Source organism: Amphiprion ocellaris, chromosome 24 (assembly GCF_022539595.1).
Source record: "Amphiprion ocellaris isolate individual 3 ecotype Okinawa chromosome 24, ASM2253959v1, whole genome shotgun sequence".
Lineage (NCBI taxonomy): Eukaryota > Metazoa > Chordata > Actinopteri > Pomacentridae > Amphiprion > Amphiprion ocellaris.
In genome coordinates this window covers 16,427,506-16,436,125 of record NC_072789.1, presented here as the reverse complement: position 1 = coordinate 16,436,125, position 8,620 = coordinate 16,427,506, and the positions used below count along the sequence as shown (strand labels likewise).

Sequence of the window (8,620 nt, the reverse complement as noted above, 5' to 3'; positions counted from 1 at the left end):
CTTGTTTCTCAGTGGCTGTAACAATGCAATGCAAGACATTGATGAGCTTGAAGAATTAGACAATCACACTAACCTGAGAGCCATTGTAGCCAAACTCCCATATAAACTGAGAGAAATGTGGAGAGTTTCTGCCTTTGACATCCAAGGGATGAGCGGAAGAAGGGCAAAGTTTCATGACCTTGTCAGATTTGTCAACAGACAAGCTAAGATAGCATTAGAGCCACTGTTTGGTGACATTAAAGAATCTGATGACAGGAGAAAGGCCTACTTCAATGTTAGAACAACTGGAGCATCTAGACCAAAAGGAAGCACATTTGCCACAAGTGCAGCACCTATTGTAAAGGAAAGATCACCTGAAAATAATGCCTTCCAGAAGTCATGTATGTACTGTGAGAAAAAACATACACTGGCTGAATGCTACAAAATCAGAAAACTGCCTTATAAGGAAAGGCTAGAATTCCTTAAAGGAAAAGGACTGTGCTTTGCGTGCTTAACACATGGGCACCTGAGTAAACAGTGTAAAAGGAGAATGGTTTGTGACTACTGCTCAAAGAGACACCCAAATATGCTCCATGTCACAAGAGAAGAGGATGAAACTGCTGAGAACACTCAGGAACATGCAACTGAAAACGCCACTTTAAGTGAACCAGCATTTGTTTCAAGTGGAACATGTGGTGCTACCGGGGCCGGTAACAACACCTGTGCCTTGTCAATCATACCTGTTTACATCAAGGTAAAGAAAAGTAATAAGACAATTGAGACTTATGCATTTATGGACAATGGTAGTCAAGCCACATTCTGTTCTGAGAAGTTAATGAGACAGCTTGGCATAGAGGGCAAGAAAACTCAGATCCTTCTCCGCACAATGGGCCAGGAGAAGTTAGAATCAAGTTACCTTGTTACAGGTTTGGAAGTCTGTGGTGTGAACGAGAATGTTTACATTGACCTGCCCGAAACATACACTCACATGGACATTCCGGTGTCAAGGGAGAGTATTCCTGTGCAAAGGGATTTGGAAAAGTGGCCTCATCTGCATGGTATCCATTTGCCACAAATAGATGCAGATGTTGGACTTCTAATAGGATCCAATGCTCACAAAGCTATGGAACCGTGGGATGTTGTCCACAGTCATGACGACGGTCCATATGCAGTTCAAACAGTCCTAGGCTGGGTCATCAACGGTCCTATTCACAAAGACAACACTTTCTCTTTGGAAAACAAAACAAGTGTGTCAGTGAATCGCATTTCCATTGCTGATGTGGAAACTTTGCTGCTGCAACAGATTAACCATGATTTTCCAGAGAAGGCCTGTGAAGAAAAGCAGGAAATGTCCCGAGAAGATGTTCAATTCATGGACTCTGTTGCTAAATCTGTCAAAAGAGTCGAAGGACACTACAGCATAAGTCTTCCTCTTAGAAACAGATCTGTCAAGATGCCTAATAACCGTAACTTAGTTGTTCAGAGAGCAGAAAACCTGAAAAGGAAACTCCTCAAAAACAAAGAGCTGCACAATGAATACCAAGTCTTCATGTCTGACCTACTGAGCAAAGGCTATGCAGTTCAAGTGCCACTCGAACAACTTGAGACAGACAATGGAAGAGTTTGGTACATACCCCACCATGGAGTGTATCATCCCCAGAAGAAAAAGCTTCGTGTAGTGTTTGATTGTGCATCATCGTATCAAGGCAAGTCATTGAATGGAGAGCTCTTACAAGGACCAGATCTAGCAAATTCACTAGTTGGAGTGTTGACACGATTCAGACATGAACATGTTGCTTTAATGTCAGACATTGAGGCTATGTATCATCAGGTTAAAGTACCACCAGAAGACACTGATCTACTACGTTTTTTGTGGTGGCCTGATGGAAACTTAAATGAACCCCTGGTAGAGTACAAGATGACTGTGCACCTATTTGGTGCAACATCCTCACCCAGCTGTGCCAACTTTGCCTTAAAAGGGACAGCTGAGGATGCTAAGGGCAAAATGACACCTGCTGCAGTAAATGCAGTGCTTCATAATTTTTATGTAGATGATTGCCTTCTTTCAGTGTCCAATGAGAAACAGGCTTGTATGATGGTTGAAGAACTAACATCATTGTGTGAAAGTGGAGGATTCCACTTAACCAAATGGGTGAGCAACAGCAGAGTTGTCCTTACCTCGATCCCTGAGTCAGAAAGAGCAAAAGAGATCAAAGATTTAGATCTCTGTCACGATGCACTACCTGATGAAAGAGTCCTTGGAGTAAACTGGTGTATTGAATCAGACTCATTCAAGGTCAGAATTAACGCAAAACATATGTCACAGACAAGACGAGGCATCCTCTCATTTGTGAGTTCAATATATGACCCTCTGGGGTTCTTGTCTCCAGTCATCCTCCCAGCCAAGATGATAATGCAAGAACTTTGTGGTAGAAAACTGGTTTGGGATGAAGATATTCCCTATGAGTTGGCTCGCAAGGCATTGTCATGGCTTTCTGATTTCATGAAGTTGCATGGCTTCACAGTGAACAGGTGCTTGAAACCAGTCGGTTTTGGAGTCATCATGTCTGCACAATTGCACCATTTCGCAGATGCAAGTGAGAAGGGTTATGGTGTGGTCACCTACCTTCGTGCCATTAATGAAAAGAGTGAAATCCACTGTTCATTCCTCATAGGAAAATCGAGAGTATCCCCTTTGAAGCAGACAACCATCCCGAGACTGGAATTAACAGCAGCAGCTGTTGCTGTAAAAATGAACAAACTCCTGAACAAAGAACTACAACTGCCACTGGAAGAATCTGTATTCTGGACAGACAGTACAACTGTCTTAAGGTATATTGCCAGTGAGAATATCAGATTCAAAACATTTGTCGCTAACAGAGTGTCACTCATCAGAGACAACTCTCAGCCAAGTCAGTGGAAGTATGTGAACTCTGAGCTGAATCCTGCTGACTACGCATCCAGAGGAATGAATGCAGACACATTTATTAAATGTCAATACTGGATCAACGGGCCAGACTTTCTGACAAAGGACAAGGAATATTGGCCAACTTCACCAAATATGCCAAAGGAAATGCAGCAAGATGTGGAAGTTAAGACTGCTGTAAATGTAAATGCTGCTGATGTGCACATGGATCCACTTACCAAGCTCATCCATCACTACTCAGGGTGGCACAGTTTGGCTAAGGCAGTGTCCTGGATGTTGAGGTTCAGACAGCTGCTCCAGAAGCTGAGTGAACAACGCAACACTCTGTTGTCACAAGTCAGTCCTAATCAGAGTTATGAGAAAAATGAAGTGTCAAAGCAAATGCAAAGCTTTAGAACAACCATGAAAGGGACTTTGTTGACTACTGCAGACATTGTACAGGCAGAAGGGGAGATCATTAGGTTTTGCCAGCATCAGTGCTTCAGTGATGAGATTGAAACTCTTCAGAAAGGTCACAAGCTTAAAGGGTCAAGTCGCATTGTTAAACTTGATCCTGTTGTTAAGGAAGGTATTTTGAGAGTTGGCGGAAGGTTGCATCAATCAGCCTTACCAGCAGATGTTAAGCATCCAGTGATACTTCCTAAAGACCATCATGTCTCTACTTTAATCCTTAGACACATTCATGAGAAAACTGGACATAGTGGGAGAAACTTTATCCTTTCCAAACTGAGAGAGAGATTCTGGATTCTGAAGGCAGATTCTGCTCTAAGAAAATTACTGTCAAAGTGTGTAACATGCAGAAAGATCTCAACTAAACCAGAAGAACAAAGAATGGCGGACTTGCCAAGGGATCGCCTGATTCCAGATCAGCCCCCATTCACCAATGTGGGGATTGACTATTTCAGGCCCTTTGAGGTAAAATGTGGGCGGAGTCGAGTCAAAAGATATGGCGTTTTGTTTACATGTCTCACTGTTAGAGCAATCCACCTGGAAGTTGCCCATTCGCTTGAGACTGATGCATGTATAAATGCATTTAGAAGATTCATAGCTAGAAGAGGTCAGGTGTCTGTTATGCGATCAGACAATGGAACGAATCTAGTGGGATCAGAGAAAGAAATGCGTCAAGCAATCAAATGTTGGAATCTTTCTAAGATTTCAGAGGCGCTGTTGCAGAAAGGTGTTACCTGGATATTCAATCCACCAGCGGGATCTCATTTTGGTGGTGTCTGGGAAAGACAGATACGATCTGTGAGGAAAATACTTCACCAGATCCTGAAGCAGCAGACTCTTGATGATGAACGCCTTCAGACATTGTTATGTGAAGTGGAGTCTATTATTAATGATAGACCGATAACCAGAGTGTCTAATGACCCAAATGACATTGAAGCACTCACACCTAACCATCTACTCCTGTTGAAAAGACAACCAGTTCTGCCACTTGGTGTGTTCAACAAAGAGGACTTGTATTCTAGGAGAAGATGGAGGCAGGTGCAGTATTTGGCAGACATGTTTTGGAAGCGTTGGACTAAGGAGTATTTACCACTTCTGCAAGAGAGACAGAAGTGGCTAAGGACAAAGAGAAACTTGAAACCTGGAGATGTCGTCCTTATAGTTGATGACAAGGCACCAAGAAGTTCTTGGTGTATGGGAAAAGTCGAAAGGACAGTACCTGATTCCAAAGGACTTGTCAGACGAGTATTCATCAAAACTAGGAGCAGTGTATTAGAAAGACCAGTTGATAAGTTGTCTCTATTGCTTGAAATGGATGAATAATATGAATATTCATGAGCAATGTGTCTTTGTACTAAGGTCACAATTTGAGTGAGTATATTGTTATTAAGATAGAATGTATGTGAAATTTGTGTTGCATTTCAGGAGTAAGTTTGTTTAGTGAGAGTCATTTGATTGTGATTTACTGCAAGACGCTTTTGTTTGATTTATAATTGTTATGTTATAGCAATAACAATTAGGGGCCGGAATGTAAGCGCCATTTTTGCAGTCCTGTTATAATTTAAGAAATTATCATCTTCGGTGCTGAAATGCAGATTTTTGTAAATTGAGATGGTTGAAGTGTTCGACTTAATTATTATCCTGTTAGGCTTCCGTAGGCTTGTAAATGCAGCCACGAAGAAGAATGTGGCCGGAAGTTGTTATGTTTTTGTTTTTCAGTATACGAGGGGGAGCGGAGCAACACGGTAGTTTTACCGTTGTCATTATCATGTCATCATTATCTTGGTTCTTATGATGATGTTGCTTAATAAACGCGTAAAACGATATCTCGCCTCTCGCTCATGAAGTGGTTATGGAAACAAGAAAGAAGAGAAGTAAGGAAAGAACTACAGAACTTAAGATAACCACTACAAGTACCAAGAAAGTAGAATTCACAGCATGATTCATTTATGGAATAAAATGGAATGTGTGAACAAGCAGCAACTTCTGTGACTGAAAACTGAAGCCAAAGCTGCAGTTCCTCTAAGTGTGAAAGGTTAAAGTGAACATGTTCAGTCAATATATAAATAAATAAAAGATCTTCTGTCATGTATTATTTCATTACTATTCTGGATGTTTTAGGTTTTTGCTGTGGAATCATTTCAGTATCAAAATCACTAGTTCCATCCAGTTTACAGCTCAACACTGCTTCTGAAAACATCTCCAGTGTTGGAGAGAGTGCAGCCAAACAGTGCAGCTGCTAAAAGCACAATGAAGTGAAAGGTGCTAAAATGCTCCATAAAGCTGAGGGGAAGCACAGAGTCGATAACAAGGCCCTTCCAGTTCATCACTATGACCCCTTTCACTTATACAGTGTCTGGAAAAAGTTTTCACAACACTTGGAAGTTTTCCCTGTTTTTTGTTTTTTTTAGTTGTTCTTCAATGTTCAGTCACAGTTAATTTAGGTTTTTTGTTTATTTTTTTTTGAGAATTTACAAAAAGAAGATGTTTGTGTCAAAATGATGACTTACCAAATTACCTAACCAGCCTGAAAATATGAATGGTGAAACTGTGCCTTCATTTGTCTTTGCAAAACTGTTCAAACTCATCAGGTTACACTTGGGTCGTGGATGAACAGCTCTTTTTAAAGCCAGCCAAAAATTCTCAGCTGAACTGAGTTGACTTCAGAGTCTCCTACATGCCTTCTGGTGAACTCTAGTCCAGATTTAATATGAGTTTATTAACGGTGTCTTTCTCTTTGTCTCTCACAAAGCTGTGACTGGTGAAGAACAGACAACACTTGTATGAACCTTCTCTCAGAGTTTCTTGGAGAGTTCTTTAGTCTTCATAATAATGGAGTTCTATCCAGGAGGAGTGATTCAGTGACTGGACTTTCCAGATACAGGAGTCTTAATATGACGATCACTGAGACACATTCACTGACCTCAGAAGATCTACATTTAACTAACTGTGGAGCTTCTAGCACCAACTGACGACTGCTGAATTAGCGTCACTTTAAATGGAGTTAATACTTATGCAATCCCTTATTTTACATTTTAAATTACCTTTTCTTTGGAGAAATCTGTTTTCATTTTGACATAAGAGTCTTTTTTTGTAAATTCCAGTCAAAAAAAGGACAACTAAATTGACCTTGATTCAATGTCAAAAAGCAATAGAGTGAGAGGAGGGTTAATCCTTTTTTTTGGCTCTGTATATGAGGTTTAATATCAACATAATGATTACAGCAGCTCTAAGCAGCCCAGAAACAAACTGGGACATCAGCACTGACTGCAACATTTATCATTGTACTAGCAGAGCCGCTCAGTGGGCAGCTGTAACTGAATATTCATGAAGGATGCCGGTCATTTATCTATTTTCAATCAAATTTTGGCCAAGTACTGTTGGACCTTTACCCCATTCCTTGCCAATGTTCAGCCCAAGATTAATGATTAACCAGAGAAATGTTTAATAACCTCGTACCTTCATAATGTCCATCACAGCCCGACAGGCCTCGTCTTGATCTCGGGCCACAATGACTCCCTTCCCCGCTGCCAGACCGCTGGCCTTCACCACCAGAGCTGGGAAGTCGGCCCTGATGAACCCAAAATAAAGAATTTAATAATAATTAATTAATAATTAATAAAGAATTTTAGTTTCACCCAGAGTTCAGCGCGTGCGCCACAACTCTGAAAAGCCAGTATCAATGGAGCGCCGATTCGAAGAGTCACCATGGCAACGGGGAAGCGGAGGACTACACCGCTTGAACTGGAAATCTTAATGCGCTCATATAGCGAGTTTGAAAAGAGAGGGAGACGGCATGGGAGAAAATTGCTGCCGGGTCAATGCGTAAGTTTAAATCACATTACGCATTGACCCGGGCAGCAATTTTCTCCCACGCCGTCTCCCTCGCTTTTGCAGCTGCAGCGGTGTTGCACTTCTTTCTAAAAACGTGTTCAAACTCGCTATATAGGTGCATTAAGATTTCCAACAAATCCTGAGCTGCAGAAAAGCAGTCTTTCGTCTCTTACTTTTTGCCATGTAGAACTGGGGTCTGTGGAACCAGAGCGTTTTGGAGCCAGCCCCTGTCGGACGGAGTAGCACTGCAAGTTTTTGGCACTTTGTTGAGGCTTCATTTTTGGAGCCAGTCGCTATATGCCCATCTTTATTGTACAGTCTAAGGTACAGCCACAACAGAAGCAACAACAAATCAGCATCAGCTGCAGCTGATCCACCTTAACTCTCTCACATACAGCCTCAGTTGAAAGCAGGAGGCGCCACCTGGTGGTCGGAGGAGGAACCAAGAAACAGAGAAGGTCTCCTGCAGACGTGGAGGCAGAATCAGTTCACTTGTTGGCTTTTAAAAACCCAGAGAGGTTTTAGTTGCCAGCTGTCTCCAGAGAATGAGCAACAGCGTCCTGTGCAGGTTGTGAGGAGATGTAAAAAGCTTACAGCACCTGGTATTCCCAGGCGGTCTCCCATCCAAGTACTAACCAGGCCCTACCCTGCTTAGCTTCCGAGATCAGACGAGATCGGGCGTATTCAGGCTGGTATGGCCGTAAGCGAAGGACTTCGTAACTAACCACAGTTTTATAGATGCTGTGACAAGACGTGGCCACCTCTTTCTTTCTTTTTCTTTTTCTTTCTTTCTTTCTTTCTTTCTTTCTTTCTTTCTTTCTTTCTTTCTTTCTTTCTTTCTTTCTTTCTTTCTTCAATTTGAATTTAGTTTGAAATCAACTCAAGCAAAAAATGCGATTTTAAATTATTCACAATATTAAGTCGGTGAAACATTATTATGTCAAAATAACATAAACATAAATAAATGTTTGCAACTTAAAAGGTTTAGCTAAATCAGTACCTTGGGCTTGTAATCTTGCAACCATGCATTTAACTAATTTAATTAACTTGTAAAAGTGTATTTTATATAACAGGATTACACCTTTTAAATGCATTAGCATGTAGATAACTTTAATTTTGCAGCTGGTAAAGCCGAGGCTGGCTTCAATTTATATTTATTTTACATCTTGTGAATTTCCACTAGGGGAAAAAAGCATCTAATAATACACCAGAACTTATTTTTTGGTCATATTTTGAATTATTAATCTGAATCTGTAAAGTAGCTCTTTAATACGTTATATAATAAATGTACAATGTCCTCTAAAATGTGCAGCTCAACTTGGTTTTGTGTAAACAACTTATTAACCAGGATGTAACTCTAAATGTAATCTGGAAATAATCTATAATGATGTGTTATTTATTATAATGAAGTTTTATTTTTGAGGAGATCTT

The 8,620-nt window shown here is 40.8% G+C and overlaps 1 non-coding gene across 1 annotated transcript; it reads right to left on the bottom strand.

The window, feature by feature from the left end:
- Window positions 1–7,776: 7,776 nt before the first annotated feature.
- LOC111577262 (5S ribosomal RNA) lies at window positions 7,777–7,895 on the bottom strand. The gene has a single exon (XR_002746912.1). It is a non-coding gene; the product is annotated as a 5S ribosomal RNA (ribosomal RNA).
- Window positions 7,896–8,620: the final 725 nt, after the last annotated feature.